Here is a 16,738-nt window from a genome sequence, read left to right on the forward strand (position 1 = left end):
GGTTGAATCTTAAAATGTTTGAAGGTTGAAGGAAAAATATATGGTTATTGAATGGTTGTATAATGATATGCATATCAAAGTTTAATTTACACATTCTTCCTTCTGGAGTCCTTTCCTTTTGAATGAAATTCTGTTATTTTGAATAACATTTTGTTATTCTGTTAATTCCTTAATTTTTTAGGCAATATACTGTTTTTCAAACCCATCATACTATTCTAGCTATTAAAGTCTCCTTGTACTAATTTTTCATCACTGTGATTGAACAGGAATTTATTTTAAAAAGTACATTTTCTGAATGTACTCCTTTTAGCACCTGTTCATCCAATATGCCAAAGGAGCATAGTACCTGGAGTTGCAAGGTCTATATGCTTTGTCTCTATTTTTGCTTAAATTTATAATATTCCCTTAAATTTATAATATTTACGTTTAGGTTGTCCTTGACTTAGAATCATATGAACCGTAGTGGTGCAGTGGTTAGAGTGCAATACTACAGGCTATTTCTGCTGACTGCCAGCTGCCTGCAGTTTGGCAATTCAAATCTCACCAGGCTTAAGGTTGACTCAGACTTCCATCCTTCCAAGGTAGGTAAAATGAGGATTCAAATTGTTGGGGGCAATATGCTGACTCTGTAAACCACATAGAGCGGGCTGTGAACCACTGTAAAGTGATATATAAGTCTAAGTGCTATTGCTATTTGTTCAGTGACCGTTTGAAGCTACAGTGACACTGAAAAAAGTGATTTATGATTGGTTCTCACACAACCATTGCAACATCCCAATGGTCACTGTTGTGGTTGGCTCTGGCCCAGCTCCTGCCCCAAGGAATGTGGAGGTGGATGCAGGGGAAACATCAACATGTCATAGGCCTGTTTTATTGCCGACAGAGGCAGGTAGTGCAGTTTCCTTGGATGAAGAAGAAGGTAGGGGTGACTTGGAAGAGGGGGCTTCGCACACAGCCCAGGAAGTCAATCTCCATTATCTTCAGTTGATTTGGATGAGGAAGTATTAGACCCACGCATGCGCAGAATTATGCATAGAAGAGACCAAGCAGAAATATTACAGGAGATAAGAGAGGCCACCTGTGTTTGGGTGGGGCTCCAGTAATTAGAGCTGCATGGTTTGGCCGTTGTGGAAGATTATCTGATCGTTGTTCTTCAGGACTGTGCCTTGCTGTTTCCGGCCTTTGTCTGTTGATTTTTCACAACTTTGAAACCAAAGCAGAACAAAGTGTGTGTGTGTTTCACTTCGTGGAAGAAGGAGGGCTGTGAGGGTTCTTCACAGCTGCTAGCTAAGTACTTAAAGACGGATTAAGGGGATTGTACAGGCTACCAGGTTGTTTTGGGACGAGTGCTCTTTGCAATACAAAAAGGGTGGCTTTGTTTCTTTTGAATTTTTGTGATAAAGAACATCGTTTTTGAACTTTCAAGCGTGTGTGTCTGAAATTTGTACCCTTGAATTTTCGGGAGACTCTTACCATAGAGCCAGGCAGAACAGTTGCGTGATCACAATTCAGGTGATCACCATTTGTAACCTTCCCAGCTGGCTTCCGAGAAGCAGAATCAGTGAGGAAAGCTGAGTTCACTCAATGACAGTGTGATTCACTTAAAAAACGCAGGGATTTATTTGACAACTATGGCCAAAAAAAGATCATAAAATGCGACAAAACTCACTTAACAACTGCCTTGCTTAGCATTGGAAATTTTGGGCTCAATTGTGATTGTTAAATTGAGGATTACCTGTATCGAATCTTGACCAGAAGTTATCAGTGCAGTCTCTTCATATAGCATGAAGTGACTGTTATCAAATGTTTACAATCTTGATTTGTTTTTTATATTAAGATCCTTGAAAAAACAGTAAGTAGACACATTCTGCAAGTGATATTTATTTGAATTAGAGCACTTTTTCCCTCCAAGCTATCCATCTCTGCCTTGTTTTCCAGAATAGATAATAAGGGTAGGGCTGTTCTGCCACCTACTTTTACTCCCTCCTACATCTGACTTGTTGGTAATTGAAATCCTCAGAGGAATTGCTGTCCTACTTTGTTTTATATTGGAAGCATTTTTAGCTGTCTTGGCTTTTGCAAAGCACCCCCCCCCCCCCCGTAACTCTTTCCCCTGATTCCAAGTTCTCTTGCACAATGAGCGACTGAGGATTTTTGGAAAATGTTAGAAGATTGCAAATATCTATGCCAAGCAGCTGACCTGATTTTTTTTCTTTAGTCTTAGTGATGCTTCTAGTGCTACATGAAAGGTACTGTTAGAATAGGTAATCACAGGAAAGAGACAAACCGCCCAAAGTCAAAACAGAATAGAAAATGGAACGCCAAGGATATGTTTTGCTCACCAGGTGCAGAAATTCAAAACATACAAATTTTGCAAGTACATTGGGATATTCTTAGCTATTCTTTTGCAAGGCAGTATCAAGGATTTTAATAAGGCAATTATGAAAATAAATGACTGAGTTGCTACCTTTTAAAGAAGGGGGTGGTGAATGCAGAAAATGGAAGAAGTGCATAGCATATACTCTGGTAACTGGGAATAAGGAACTTTTTTTCAATTGTAGAATAATTTCTGAATATTTTTTGTTGCTAAGGGTTTATTGGAGAATTCAGCACAGCTTTTGACTAGAGTTGACTCTCAGGATAAGCACATTTTTAGAGGGGGGTTTTCCAGGTATTCTTTATAATTGACAAAATTATTTTATAGGTGCATTAATTCCAGAGAGAAACATGGCAAATTATACTAAAAATCCAGTGTATTTGAAAGGAATGTTTATTTTTAGAAGGATAAATGTTTCTACCCATTCCCTTCTTTTTTTCCTTTTTCATTCTGGTTTTCTATGCCATCACTATTTTTTTATTATTGTGAGGGATAATGCCTTGGGGTGGTGGTGGAATGTGATAGACTACAGTGATCCCCCGCTCGTTGCGAGGGTTCCGTTCCAGGAGCCCCCGCAACGAGCGGGTTTTCGCGAAGTAGCGATGCGGAAGTAAAAACACCATCTGCGCATGTGCAGATGCTGTTTTTACTCCCACAGCGCTAGCGAGGAGCCGAAGATTGGGGGCGGCGCGGCTGTTTGCCGCCGGCATGGGGGGCTTCCTAGCAGCCCCCCAAACCCGGGTTGGGGGTCCGGGGGGCGCTGTCTCTCGGCGCTTTCGAGCTGAGTCCGGGAGCGAATTCGCTCCCGGACTCGGCTCGAAAGCGCCGAGAGACAGCGTGGACAGGCCCGTTCCTTGGCGCTGTCTCTCGGCGCTTTCGAGCCGAGTCCGGGAGCGAACTCGCTCCCGGACTCGGCTCGAAAGCGCCGAGAGACAGCGTGGACAGGCCCGTTCCTTGGCGCTGTCTCTCGGCGCTTTCGAGGAGCGAAAGCGCCGAGAGACAGTGTGGACAGGCCCGTTCCTTGGCGCTGTCTCTCGGCGCTTTCGAGGAGCGAAAGCGCCGAGAGACAGCGTGGACAGGCCCGTTCCTTGGCGCTGTCTCTCGGCGCTTTCGAGGAGCGAAAGCGCCGAGAGACAGCGTGGACAGGCCCGTTCCTTGGCGCTGTCTCTCGGCGCTTTCGCTCCTCGAAAGCGCCGAGAGACAGCGTGGACAGGCCCGTTCCTTGGCGCTGTCTCTCGGCGCTTTCGTGCTGAGTCCGGGAGCGAACTCGCTCCCGGACTCAGCACGAAAGCGCCGAGAGACAGCGTGGACAGGCCCGTTCCTTGGCGCTGTCTCTCGGCGCTTTCGAGCTGAGTCCGGGAGCGAACTCGCTCCCGGACTCAGCTCGAAAGCGCCGAGAGACAGCGTGGACAGGCCCGTGCGGCGAGAATGAACGGCGTGGGCGGGCGAAGGGCGGGCGGCAGCGAGGAGTTTGCGTGGGCGGTGGGGAAACTCCTCGCTGACGCCAGCAAGAGGGGGAAGACCCAGGAAAGCCGCCCAGCAGCTGATCTCCCGGTTGCCATCTACGGGCACGCATGCGTAGATGGTATTTTGACTTCCGGGTTGAAAAATAGCGAAGTACCCTGTTCGCAATGGTTGGGGACGCAATAAACGGGGGATCACTGTACAGCGAAACAGCAGTTTCCTAGGAAGGAGGAAGCCCAATCTACATAGAAACATAGAAACATAGAAGTCTGACGGCAGAAAAAGACGTCCTGGTCCATCTAGTCTGCTCTTATACTATTTTCTGTATTTTATCTTAGGATGGATATATGTTTATCCCAGGCATGTTTAAATTCAGTTACTGTGGATTTATCTACCACGTCTGCTGGAAGTTTGTTCCAAGGATCTACTACTCTTTCAGTAAAATAATATTTTCTCATGTTGCTTTTGATCCTTCCCCCAACTAACTTCAGATTGTGTCCCCTTGTTCTTGTGTTCACTTTCCTATTAAAAACACTTCCCTCCTGGACCTTATTTAACCCTTTAATATATTTAAATGTTAGATAAGATAGATAAGATAGATAGATAAAAATAGATAAGATAAGAGCCAGCCCAGCCCAGAGGAAAAGAGTGAGGATAGCCACTCTCTAGAATCTCTCAGGGTATGTTCATTGAGGTGAGAATAGTGAAGTTTAGTCTGGCAAGAATTTGTCTATTGTGTGTAAGCAAATAAAGATGTGAATTCTGGCTGGATTGTTTTGAGTCATTCTTGTGCTAAACCTGACAACAGTTCATCACTTTTTAAAATTAATTTATCAAATGTATGAGGCTGCCTATCTCACAGTAATTGACTCTGGGCTGCATACAACAATCCAATAAAACAATAAATATAAAATAAATGTTACCAAAAACCATTATAAATATTTACTAAAAAATTAAAAACTATAAAAACAGAACTAAACAAGAAAAGAAAAATAATAGAGCAGTGTCAGCAACAATAGAGCCATCTCACAATTTCACCTAGGCCAGTTGTGAGGTACCTTTGAAAGCTTAGAAGTAACGTGAACTATCTCATCAGTTAGGGAGAGAAGATTGCACAATGTGGGTACCCCAGCAGAAAAGACTTGCTTAAGTCAATCCTGAAGGATATCATGATCAGTGGTATTGAAAGCCCTTAAGACAGTGGTTCTCAACCTGGGGGTGGGGACCCATTTGGGGGTTGAATGACCGTTTCACAGGGGTCGCCTAAGACCATGGGAAAAGACAAATTTCCCATGGTGTTAGGAACCAAAGCTTCTATTCTGTCGCCTTGGAAAATATTTTTACAATCTGACCAATCACGTGTTTACAGTGGAGGTGTCCCTCTGACCTTCCTGTCAATCAGCATAAAGCTCTGTTGGGGGAATTGGTGCTAGACTTATGGTTGGGGGTCACCACAACATGAGGAACTGTATTAAGGGGTCGCAGCATTAGAAAGGTTGAGGACCACTGCCCTAAGAGATCAAGTAAGGCACAGATAGATGCACCATCACCATCCTGCCCACACGAAAGATCATCCAAAACCATGAGCAATGCTGTTTCTGTTCCATAGCTGTCTGAAACTTGATGAAGGGTCCAGATGATCCACTTTTTCCAAAGTCCTATGAAGCTGTTGTGAAATCATCTTCTTGATCAATCTCCCCCCAAAACAGGAAGGTGGATATTGGTCATTAGTTGTCCAGCATCAAGAGGTTCAGCCATGGTTTCTTGAGAAGAGGGTGAACTATAGTCTTCAGAAATGAAGGGACAGACTGTCCCCCCACTCAAAGAACAATTAAGAATTAAGTATTGCTAGGATCCACTCAAATGACAACCTTTTCCCCCCAGGCTGCTTTCACAAGTCAAGAGGTGCATGAGTCTAAAGCAGTGTTTCCCAAACTTTTTTGAGCCGTGGCACATTATTCATATTTTCAAAATCCTGGGGAACATTGAAAGGGGCGGGGGGCGGGGGGGGGGGCAGGCTAAAGAAAAGTTTGGACAAAAAAACCCTCTCTCTTCCTTTCGCTCTATTTCTCCCTCTTTCTCTCTTTTCCTACCTTCCTTCCCTTCTTTCTTTCTCTCCATCCCTCTTTCTTCCTCTCTTTTTTGCTCTCTTTCTCCCTCCTTCCCTTCCTCTATGTCTTTCTCTCTCCCTTACTCTCTCTCTCTTGCTATCTCTTTCTTGCTTTTTTCTCTCTTTCTTGCTCTCTCTCTCTCTCTTTCACTGTCTCTTGCTATATGTCTCTTTCTTTCTCTTTGCCTCTCTTTCTCTCTCTCTTTCTCTCTCTCTGTCTCTCTTGCTATGTCTCTCTTTCTTTCTCTTTCTCTCTGCCTCTCTTGCTAAGTCTCTCTTTCTCTCTTGCTATGTCTCTCTTTCTTTTTCTCTCTCTCTGCCTCTCTTGCTATGTCTCTTTCTCTCTTTCTCTATCTCTCTTTCTCTGCCTCTCTTGCTGTCTCTCTTTCTCGCTCTCTGCCTCTCTTATATGTCTCTCTTTCTTTCTTTCTTTCTTTCTTTCTTTCTTTCTTTCTCTCTCAGCTGACTGCAAGCGGGAGCCCTGATGGCGGCAGCTGGACGTGCTGCTGGACGCCGTGTATGCCAGGCCCGCAGCGCCAGCATGTACGGCGTCCAGCAGCACGTCCAACCGCCACCGTCAGGGCTTCCGCTTGCAGTCAGCTGAGAGAGAGAGAGCTCCCTCTCGCCGCCGCCTGGAGCTCCCTCTCGCCGCCGCCATCTCCCTGCGACTGCCTGCGGCCGCTGCAGCCACACACCCCCTCGCCGGGCCCCAAAGGACACTTGCCGCGGATGCCAGGGAAGCTCCAGTTGGGCTCGGCGCTGCCGGTGCCTCCGATCTGGGACTCCCACTCACAGCTGCCCCCCGGCTACTGCCTGATGGCGCTCTCCTGCTGGGCCCCAAAGAAGGAAGGCGGGAAAAGGCGCGAAGAATGAAGCTCTCCTTCTTCCTGCCTTCCTTCTTTGGGGCCCAGCAGGAGAGCGCCGAAAACCGCAGCATTGAGCAGAAGCCGGGGGACAGCTGTGAGCGGGAGCTCCAGGTCGGCACCAGCACCGCCCCGCCCAGCTGGACCTTCCCTAGGAGCTTGGCAGCACACCTGGCCGTGTCTCGCGGCACACTAGTGTGCCGCGGCACACCGGTTGGGAAACACTGGTCTAAAGGACAGGTGGCTGGGCTCAGTTCTAAGGATCCTGTTCAGTTTTTCAGGTCCCATAGATTCAAACTGTTCCTAGATAACCAGGTAAGATTCCACCCTAGGCATCTCCTTTGGACCTACAATTAGGCCAGCATCCAACTGTGAGCAAATCTAAGTGATTTTAATTGATTTGAACAAATTCTTCTACATGTCCCTTCAGAAGATTCTCTGACTCTATTTACTCAAGAGGGCTGTGTCATCTGAAATGGGGGAGGCAGTTTGTGGTTTCAATAAGAGTGGAGAATTATTGCCATTTTGTCACCCTGTCTCTACAAGGTAGGCTTAATAGCAGCTCTAAGCTGTGTTTGGTTAGGTTCATTATTATTATTATTATTCATTAGATTTGTATGCCGCCCCTCTCCGTAGACTCGGGGCGGCTTACAGCAATGATAAAAACAATATATAATGACAAATCTAATAGTTAGAATCTAAAATAACAATAATACATTTTAAAAGTCTAAAAAACAAGAAACCCCAATATATAAAAACATACATACAGTCATATCATACACAAAAAACTACATAGGCAGGGGGAGATGTTTCAGTTCCCCCACGCTTGACGGCAGAGGTGGGTTTTAAGGAGTTTACGAAAGGCAAGGAGAGTGGGGGCAGTTCTAATCTCTGGAGGGAGCTGATTCCAGAGGGTCAGAGCCGCCACAGAGAAGGCTCTTCCCCTGGGTCCCGCCAAACGACATTGTTTAGTTGACGGGACCAGGAGGAGACCAACTCATCCTTGGTTGAGCGCCAGTGGCCCTCTGAATGTCTCTTCTTTAATTTCCCTCATTCCCTCTGTAAACCACAGAGGGTGAAGACATCCACAAGAAAGGAGAGGTCACATACAATAGGTGTGATCCAATCCAGTGCCTAAATTGCCTTTAATTTCAAGTTGCAAAAAAGGCCTTGGAAGGACTGCACAACAGATCATTAGGAACAAACCCCAGCTCCCTCTGAAACCTGTCACTGGGAGTGCCCCATACTGATGGGTCCAGCCTCAGTGCAGTGCATTGCAGTGCCAGAAAATCCATAGTAATCAGGATATGATTTGATTATAACAAGGGGGACACTGAATACTTCTGCAGACAAAGATCACATAGCCATTGCTCTCTCAGGAACATCAGATCTAGTGTGTGGCCCATGATGGGCACTGAATGACCATAGGTCCATGGCCATAAACTCCTACTCCTGGGAGGACCCAGATTGAAGTCTCCGAAACCTGGGAAATTCCATTGCCGGCATGGTGATGGGGTCAAGAAGCTCAGGCAGGGAAATTGTCATGGAGCAAGGAGGATGGTACAATAAGCAACAGTCCCAACTGATTCTCAAAGTCCAGCTTAAATGAAGAGAGTCTCACATTCACTGATCTGTGGAGCAGCACGTCTGAACGCTATAAGTGATTTTCAGATGACAATCACCACTCTACCAAATTACTCTTTTGTCGATTTGAAGTTATAGACTATGCAGCGTGCTTTGCCTCTTCTCAATTTCCCCCCCTTACTGGATCTATGTGAATGTATGTTGGCCATTAAAACCTCTGCACAGTTGCATTAGAAAATGAATTCAGCTGTGATAGGAAGATTAGAAATATTTTTGAAGATGAGTTACCAGTGATGTCCTTTCTCTTTAAGATACTTGACCTACATTTTATTCAAAGAAGAATCACAAGAAGTAAGATTAATACTCTGTCCATCATAGGCACCAAAGAAACTTAAGAACTTTGTGTTAAGAAGCTGCTGATGTTCCAGAATGTCAAAATCACAAAATTCTTTTAGTTGTTGTTTCTGATAATGCCAGCCCTTTGAAGTATAGTTGGCAAGTTCAATAAATAGAAGTGGCAGGAATTCCAGAATGCTCTGGAGTGATGTAAGGTGGAATAACAGAATTGTAGCATGATCAAATAACCGAATCTTGAAAGTCTGTCCAACTTTCTGTTCTCTATTTCTAAGGTCAGGTCTATATTCCTTCACGGTACTTATAGCTTGATAACAGTAGCCTGTATAGCAACTTGCATTATATTGTTGACAGCATGGAATATAAAATCTATTTTATATTTCCTGCTCTTAGTTACATCAAAGTTACATCATATTTATTTTATCAGGATTAAATCAGTTGTTGTTGTAAATTGTGCTTGTCAGAGACCGTACCTATATTTCTTTCTTTGGTATGGTAGATTTATCATCTAAAACAGAAGTAAATTTCAAAATATTTACTTTAAATATTCCCTCACAATGAATAAACAGAATTACTGTGTTTATAAACTATCCATGTTTTCTATTGGAAGCATTCATGGATATAGATATACAGTCAGGGGTGGGCAGCAGGCAGGACAGGGTGGGAGGCAGTTCCACTGGCGGAAATGAAGCTGCATGCCCAGCTCCAGCTGACCAGTGGCAGTCATTTCCGGGATTACCGGTCTCGGCTGGGCTCTCCTTTTTCCCCCTGCTGCTGCGTCTCCTCACTTTTTTCCTCTTTCCTCCTTCCTGGCCTCGGATGAGCTTCCCTCTCTCCTGCCCGGCTCCCCTCCATCCTCACAGGGCCTCCTGGCCTCCCAAGGCCAGGAAGGAGGAAAGAGGAAAAATGTGACAAGCATGCAGCAGCAGTAGCAGCAGCAGCAGCAGGAGGGAACAAAAGGATAGCTGAGCCAAGCCACACCAAAGCAGTCTGGGCTGTGGTCTTTTTCCCCTTGCAAAGCCCTCACTCCACTCACAGCTGAAATGAAAAGACATTGTGCGGCAGTAATAACCATGTAACTCTCCCTCTGCTTTCCAATATTTTTAAATCCCCTCCTCCACTCCTCCTCCTCCTCCTCCTCGGAAAGCGGCAGGGGAACCAGCACCGGCAGGAGTTGCAGGGGGCCCTTTTCCTCCCTCCTCTTTTGTCAACAGCTGATCGGCACCTGTTTGCCTAGCTACCCAGCCTGTGGCAGGGGGCAACCCAGGAAGGAGAGCAGGGGAAACACAAAGCAAATTGTCACCCCAGCGAACGACACTGGTGAGCTTGTAAGTCGAGGACTTAACAGTTCACTTGAATGATGATGATCATTCAAGCCACTCCCACCTGCTCACATGGTCAGCAAGCCACTCCTACCCATTCACATGACCATCAAGCCACACCCACAAAATAAGCTACACCCACAGTGTGGCAGTAAAATTTTTGGCAGCCCATTACTGTATACAGTATATAATCAATGGTGCCTATGTCTCTTTTCAGACCATCAAATACACTAGTAACATACACAAGTTTTTGTTACTATAGTATAGGACAGTGATGGTGAACTTATGGCATGGGTGCCACAGGTGGCATGCGGAGCCACATCTGCTGGCACGCGAGCTGTTGCCCTAGCTCAGCTCCAGCATGTACACACTTGCCAGCTGATTTTCGATTCACATTTTGACTTCCGGAGGGCCTCCAAGGGGATGGGGAAGGGCGTTTTTCCCTTCCCCAGTCTCCAGGGAAACCTCTGGAGCCTGGGGAGGGTGAAAAATGGGTCTACTGTGCCCAGCAGAAGTTGGGAAATGGGCTGCATCTAGCCTCCAGAGGGCCTCGGGGGGGGGGGGGGCAGAGAGGCAATTTTCACCCTTCCCAGGCATTGAATTATGGGTGTGGGCACTCACACAAGTGTGATAGTGAATGCACACATGCTTTCGGCAGCCGAGGGAAAAAAGGTTTGCCATCACTGGTATAGGACCATAGTAGAACTTTTAAATTTTTTAAAATTTTCTAATTAAAGCAGGAATGGGGACCATGGACTAAATATTGTGCTTAGGAATTATAATGTAGTGAGTATTTGTGTCTTTAGCTACTATCTTTCAGCTAATTAACTTAATTACTCCAGAAGTTGCTATCACAAACATATTTGCCTACTTTCAGCTTCATTCCATAATTTGTGTGTTTGGGAAAGGAAATAATTTTTTGAAGGGAGTAAAAGAAAAGTGTAGTTTTGTTTTGTCCATGCCTGCATTACAAAAAAAAAAAAAAAGAGGGGGGGAGGAAGCCTGTCTATAATTCTTCTGTCTGAATTAACATCATATTTAGGAAACATCTTTAAGCAAATAGTTTTGATGAATGTAGAGATTTTTGGTCATGAATGCATCCGTTTCAATGTATTAGAGGATTTTAATTTTAAGACCAGCTTTGCCCAGAACAGCATCCCAGAGGGGCTCTGCAGCTTTTAGATGTTTGTAAAATACTCTAGTTACTACAGCTGTGAGAATATACCAGGAGCAAATGCAAATTATTACATTTCAATAAATATGTCTGTATACAATTCATTGGCAGATTCTCTTGCTCAGGTTTACCTGAAATGAATGGAAATCTCAGAGGAATCGTATTTGTATCAATCCCATTCATCCCTACGAAGCTTCTACAGGAAACGTTCTCACTTTCTCTTTTGATCATTATTTGTTCTAGGCTCATCTATAATTTGTAAAATTTGATGAATATAGTTATATTAATTTTCATTCAATTGAATAATAGTAATGTGCATTCTCCATAGTGGGTGGAGCTAACATCCAAGGATAGGATGACACCGTCCATTCAGCCAGTGTATGTATGTATATGTATGTATGTATGTATGCATGCACCAGACCCATTCTATATTATTATTATTATTATTATTATTATTATTATTATTATTATTTATTAGATTTGTATGCCGCCCCTCTCCGCGGACTCAGCCGCTCACAACAAGAAAAAAACCCAGTACAAATCTAATATTAAAAAAAAACAGTTTAAAACCCTTAACATAAAAACAATCATACATCTCATGTAGACTATACATAAAGTGGAGACGGCTCAGGGGAATCAATTTTCTTGTGTGCTTGTTTTTTATATATATTGGGATTGTTTTAGGAAATTACTAATTTTAAATTGTAATTAGATTGGTGGGCATTGGATTTTTATTATGTACTGTTTTTTATTATTGTTGTGAGCCGCCCCGAGTTTGCGGAGAGGGGCGGCATATAAATCCAATAAATCTAATCTAATCTAATCTTATGCCTGACCTCAGAGGTGGAGTTTGAGGTGTTTGCGAAAGGCAAGGAGGGTGGGGGCAGTCCTAATCTCTGGGGGGAGTTGATTCCAGAGGGTCGGGGCTGCCACAGAGAAGGCTTTTCCCCTGGGTCCCGCCAGATGACATTGTTTCATTGACGGGACTCGGAGAAGGCCAACTCTGTGGGACCTAACCGGTCGCTGGGATTCGTGCGGCAGAAGGTGGTCCCGGAGATATTCTGGTCCGATGCCATGAAGGACTTTATAGGTCATAACCAACATTTTGAAATGTGACCGGAAACTGATCGGCAACCAATGCAGACTGCGGAGTGTTGGTGTAACATGGGCATACCTAGGGAAGCCCATGATTGCTCTTGCAGCTGCATTCTGCACGATCTGAAGTTTCCGAACACTCTTCAAAGGTAGCCCCATGTAGAGAGCATTACAGTAGTCGAACCTCGAAGTGATGAGGGCATGAGTGACTGTGAGTAGTGAGTCCCGGTCCAGGTAGGACTGCAACTGGTGCACCAGGCGAACCTGGGCAAACGCCCCCCTCGCCACAGCTGAAAGATGGTTCTCTAATGTAAGCTGTGAATCGAGGAGGATGCCCAAGTTGCGGACCCTCTCTGAGGGGGTCAATAATTCCCCCCCCCCAGGGTAATGGACGGACAGATGGACGAAACAGTTGAGCTAGTAGGTCCCTTCCTATACAGTTGGATCTGGCCATCCTCTCCTAGGATGAGGGAATCACTCCAGAGCCAGTGTATGTATTTCAAAGGTAACAATGTATGTATGTATTGAAGTACTACAGCTTTAAGAGGTTGTGTTGCAAATTGCCATAAGAGGGAGCCAGAAGCATGATTCTCTCTCTCTCTGCTCTCTCTGTTCTTTCTGCTGATTCACTGTGTCTCATGTAGTAAGATTTGGATTTGTAAGCTGTAGTGTATGTCTGATATGTAAGACAAAGACAGACTTGTAATATTATTATTGTATTGAGAGTTACTGACTGATTTGAATGTGTATGACCGGACTTTTTAACTTGACTGCTATTTCTAAAAGTAAACACTATTTTACACATTTTATCTGTTTTGTATGACTGAATAAATACTCATAACTCCTGGATATCTGCTGGAATCCCACCTTTTTCCTCTGCGCATATGCTTGATAACTCAAGGGCCATTACATTTCTCTAAAGTTAAAGCATGCTCATTCTCCAGCTTTTTACCATGTTTTAAATAATATATGCTTTTAGAATAGAATTAGGAATAGGAATAGAATAGAATAAGGAATAGAAATAGAATAGAATTGAATTGAATAGAATAGAATTCTTTATTGGCCAAGTGTGATTGGACATTCAAGGAATTTGACTTTGGTTCATATGCTCTCAATGTACATTAAAGACAAGATACTGTACATTTATCAAGACTCATAAGGTACAACACTTAATTTAATTTATTCAACTTCTATGCCGCCAAATCCTGTAGGACTCAGGGCAGCTTACAACAATAAAAAAACAATACAACAGTACAATAATAAAAAAGTCGAACAGGAACAATAAACCCCATGACTAACAAAGCCATTATAACCCCCCCAAACCCCAATCCAACGCTTAGGAACACGACGGAGGTATTGGTACAAGTGTCAGGTAGTATGTGCATCTCGCAGTAGGTGCAATTTGAAGGTACAGGTCAGGCGGGGTGGGCCATGAGACGCGCATTGGTGGAGAGTTGGGGGGTGCGAAATGTTTACTTCTTCCTAGGGGGGTGGTAACAGAAAATAATTGAGAAGCACTGCTATGTCATATCATGCAGTTCTTTAGTAAACAGCCTAAGGGAATTGGGAATTAGTCCAGGACTTTTCACTTAAAACCAGAAATAAAATATTATATACAGTAGCTCTCATTATCAGACGTTACCTATCAGTCTATTGCAGACACACTATTTTTCTGGTATCCTAATAAGCATTCTTCTATGCTGCCTTTTTCAGGCAAGTAGATATTTCCAAGCATAGGACAGAAAAATCCTTTTTCTTTTGAGAAAACATCTCATTATTTGCCTTCTTGCTTTTTAAAGCAGGAAAAAAACCCCAATAAGAACCCGAGAGCTGGAAGACAGCTGTCTGATGCTCACAGGTGCTATGAAGCCTGTGATACCACTAGATGGTGCCCACTGCCTCCAAAATTATACATTGTTTTGGATTATATTTAATTTGTACTTACCAGTATTTAATTTTAAAATGCCCAATTTTATAAGGGGAAAAAAACCCTAGCTCATATTCCTCCATAAATCTTTTTAATGCTGGCTGGGGAATTCTGGGAGTTAAAGTCCAAATATCTTCAAGTTGCCAAGGTTGGGAAACACTGCCCTATACAACATGCACGCGTGCCCACACCCATAATTCAAGGCTTGGGGTGGGCAAAAACAGCTTCCCCTACTCACTGGAGACCCTCTGGAAGCTGGAAATGGCCCAGTAGGCTTGTGTTTTGCCCTCCCCAGGCTCCAAAGGCTTCCCCCTCCCCACAGAGGCTTTCTGGAAGCCAAAACCACCGTGAGCCAAAAATCAGCTGACTAGCACACACACATGCACGTTGGAGCTGAACTAGGGCAATGGCTCATGTGCCAGCAAATATGGCTCTGCGTGCTACCTGTGGCGCTCGTGCCATAGGTTCTCCATCACTATCATATAGCAATGTCTATCCTGACTCCTAATATGTACGTAGGCAGAATACTCATCTAGTCCTGAAGGTAACATCTAGAACTTTAGGAAAATTGTTTTACTCCTCCAAGTGATGGAACTTTGACTTTGGTTATAGAGTCTAGAGAACTGTTATACAATCTAGAACAGGGGTGTCCAACCTCTTGGCTTGCTTGAGCCATATTATGTGAAAAAGAATTGTCTTGAGCCACATATAAAATATATATTATAGTCAAGGTACATAAATCACATAATGTTTAAAGTTTACGGTCTATTTGGGACCACATTACTGTACTAGCTATCCGGGCTGCATGCAACTCATGGACCCCAGGTTGGACACACCTGAACTCAAGTTACTTGATGCAACTTAGCAATTTGTCTCAAAATGTAACAGCTATTTTCTTTTATACATTTCTTCATTATTGTAAGTTTTCCATTAGTGGCAGTCCTATAGGAATAACTACTAGGGTTTACATTTTAAAAGAAGAGCAGCTATTGCTTCCATTTTTGAGAATTGCTTTGGGGCAATTACCCTTTTTTTACATGAAGTACAAATTCTCCAACTTGGTTAAAAAGATCTTAAATTGCAGTCTTCTGACTTAATATTCCATAAGAATACTGTCATGCCAACATTTTTCATCAGCTTTTCCCTCCTTATGTTTTTCTGATATTAAATTGATAACTGCTTGACTATTATGTACCATCAAATTGTTTTTGACTCCTAGTGACTACAATGCTCCATGACAATCTAGCCCTGACCTGTTTTTTAAAAGTCTCCCAATGGTATCCTTGTTGCCATTGTAAGTCTATGGAGAGGGGTGGCATACAAATCTAATTAATAATAATAATAATAATAATAATAATAATAATAATAATAATTATTATTATTATTATTATTATTATTATTATTATTATTATTATTATTATTATGTCCATCCACCTTTCTGTTCTTCTTCTCTTTCCCTCAACCTTTCCCAGCATTACAGTTGGGTCTTTGCATACTGTGTCTGAAATACGATAATTTGTGCCTTGTTATTTTTGCCCCAAATGAGAACTCTAGTTATTTGATAAGCCATTGATTTGTTTTCTTCATTTCCATGTCTTAAAGAACGGAATTGATTGCCAGCAATCAATTATAAAAGGCACTGTAAAGAGTGGAGATAATGACATCATGTATGACATGTGGCATTGCTGGTATCTTACTATAACATTTATTTTATAGATATATAAAATATATAATATTTACAATCCCAATGTCAAAGGAGTTCAGTGCTAATAAGGAGATTGAAATCAAAGTACCAAATAATACAAGGAAAAATTGTCAGTCACCTAGAATCATATTTATGAGATGAACAGCCATGTAAATTTTATTAAATATATAAAAAATAAATATCTGTAATAGCCATGCAGAATAAAATTTTAGCAAAGCATGGACTGATATGTATTGTATTGGGATTGTACCATTTAGCATCACATAAGTTCAATTTTAGGTAGGCTATTCTGTATGTAACATTTCTAAGACAAATGTCACATCTTATTGTGCAATTTTATTTTATCAAATTTATTTGCCACCCATTTTACAGTTTAAGTCAACCCTGCATGATGAATGCCAAGAGACGGTATTGAAGTCAAATTGACAAGTCCACTATGAACATTTATTTCACTAATTATGGGGTTAAACATATAAACATTCCCTTTCTCTTTGTTTGTTTGTTTTAATCTTGATATTGCATCCATGCAAATATAATTAAATGTACACTTTACTGTGTTTTGTAGATATGTCAATAGGAAATGAGCATTAGAATTAGTTACACAAATCATCTGCCATTGTAATGAGATTTTAGTTGTTTTGTTAATGACAACCATAATCTATAGAGTTGCCAGGGGTCAGACATAACAGAATGGTTGATGACAGTGAGGCTAATGATAAGAATGAAAAAATAAGCTGAAGGTACCACCTGCCAACATATTGTG

The 16,738-nt window shown here is 42.8% G+C and overlaps 1 protein-coding gene across 1 annotated transcript in view; it reads left to right on the top strand.

Annotated features, from left to right (window-relative positions):
- ASXL2 (ASXL transcriptional regulator 2) overlaps positions 1-16,738 on the top strand; it is a 76,964-nt gene that overhangs the window by 20,272 nt on the left and 39,954 nt on the right. The gene's annotated exons all lie outside the window — the stretch shown is intronic.

This window comes from Erythrolamprus reginae, chromosome 1 (assembly GCF_031021105.1).
Source record: "Erythrolamprus reginae isolate rEryReg1 chromosome 1, rEryReg1.hap1, whole genome shotgun sequence".
NCBI lineage: Eukaryota > Metazoa > Chordata > Lepidosauria > Squamata > Dipsadidae > Erythrolamprus > Erythrolamprus reginae.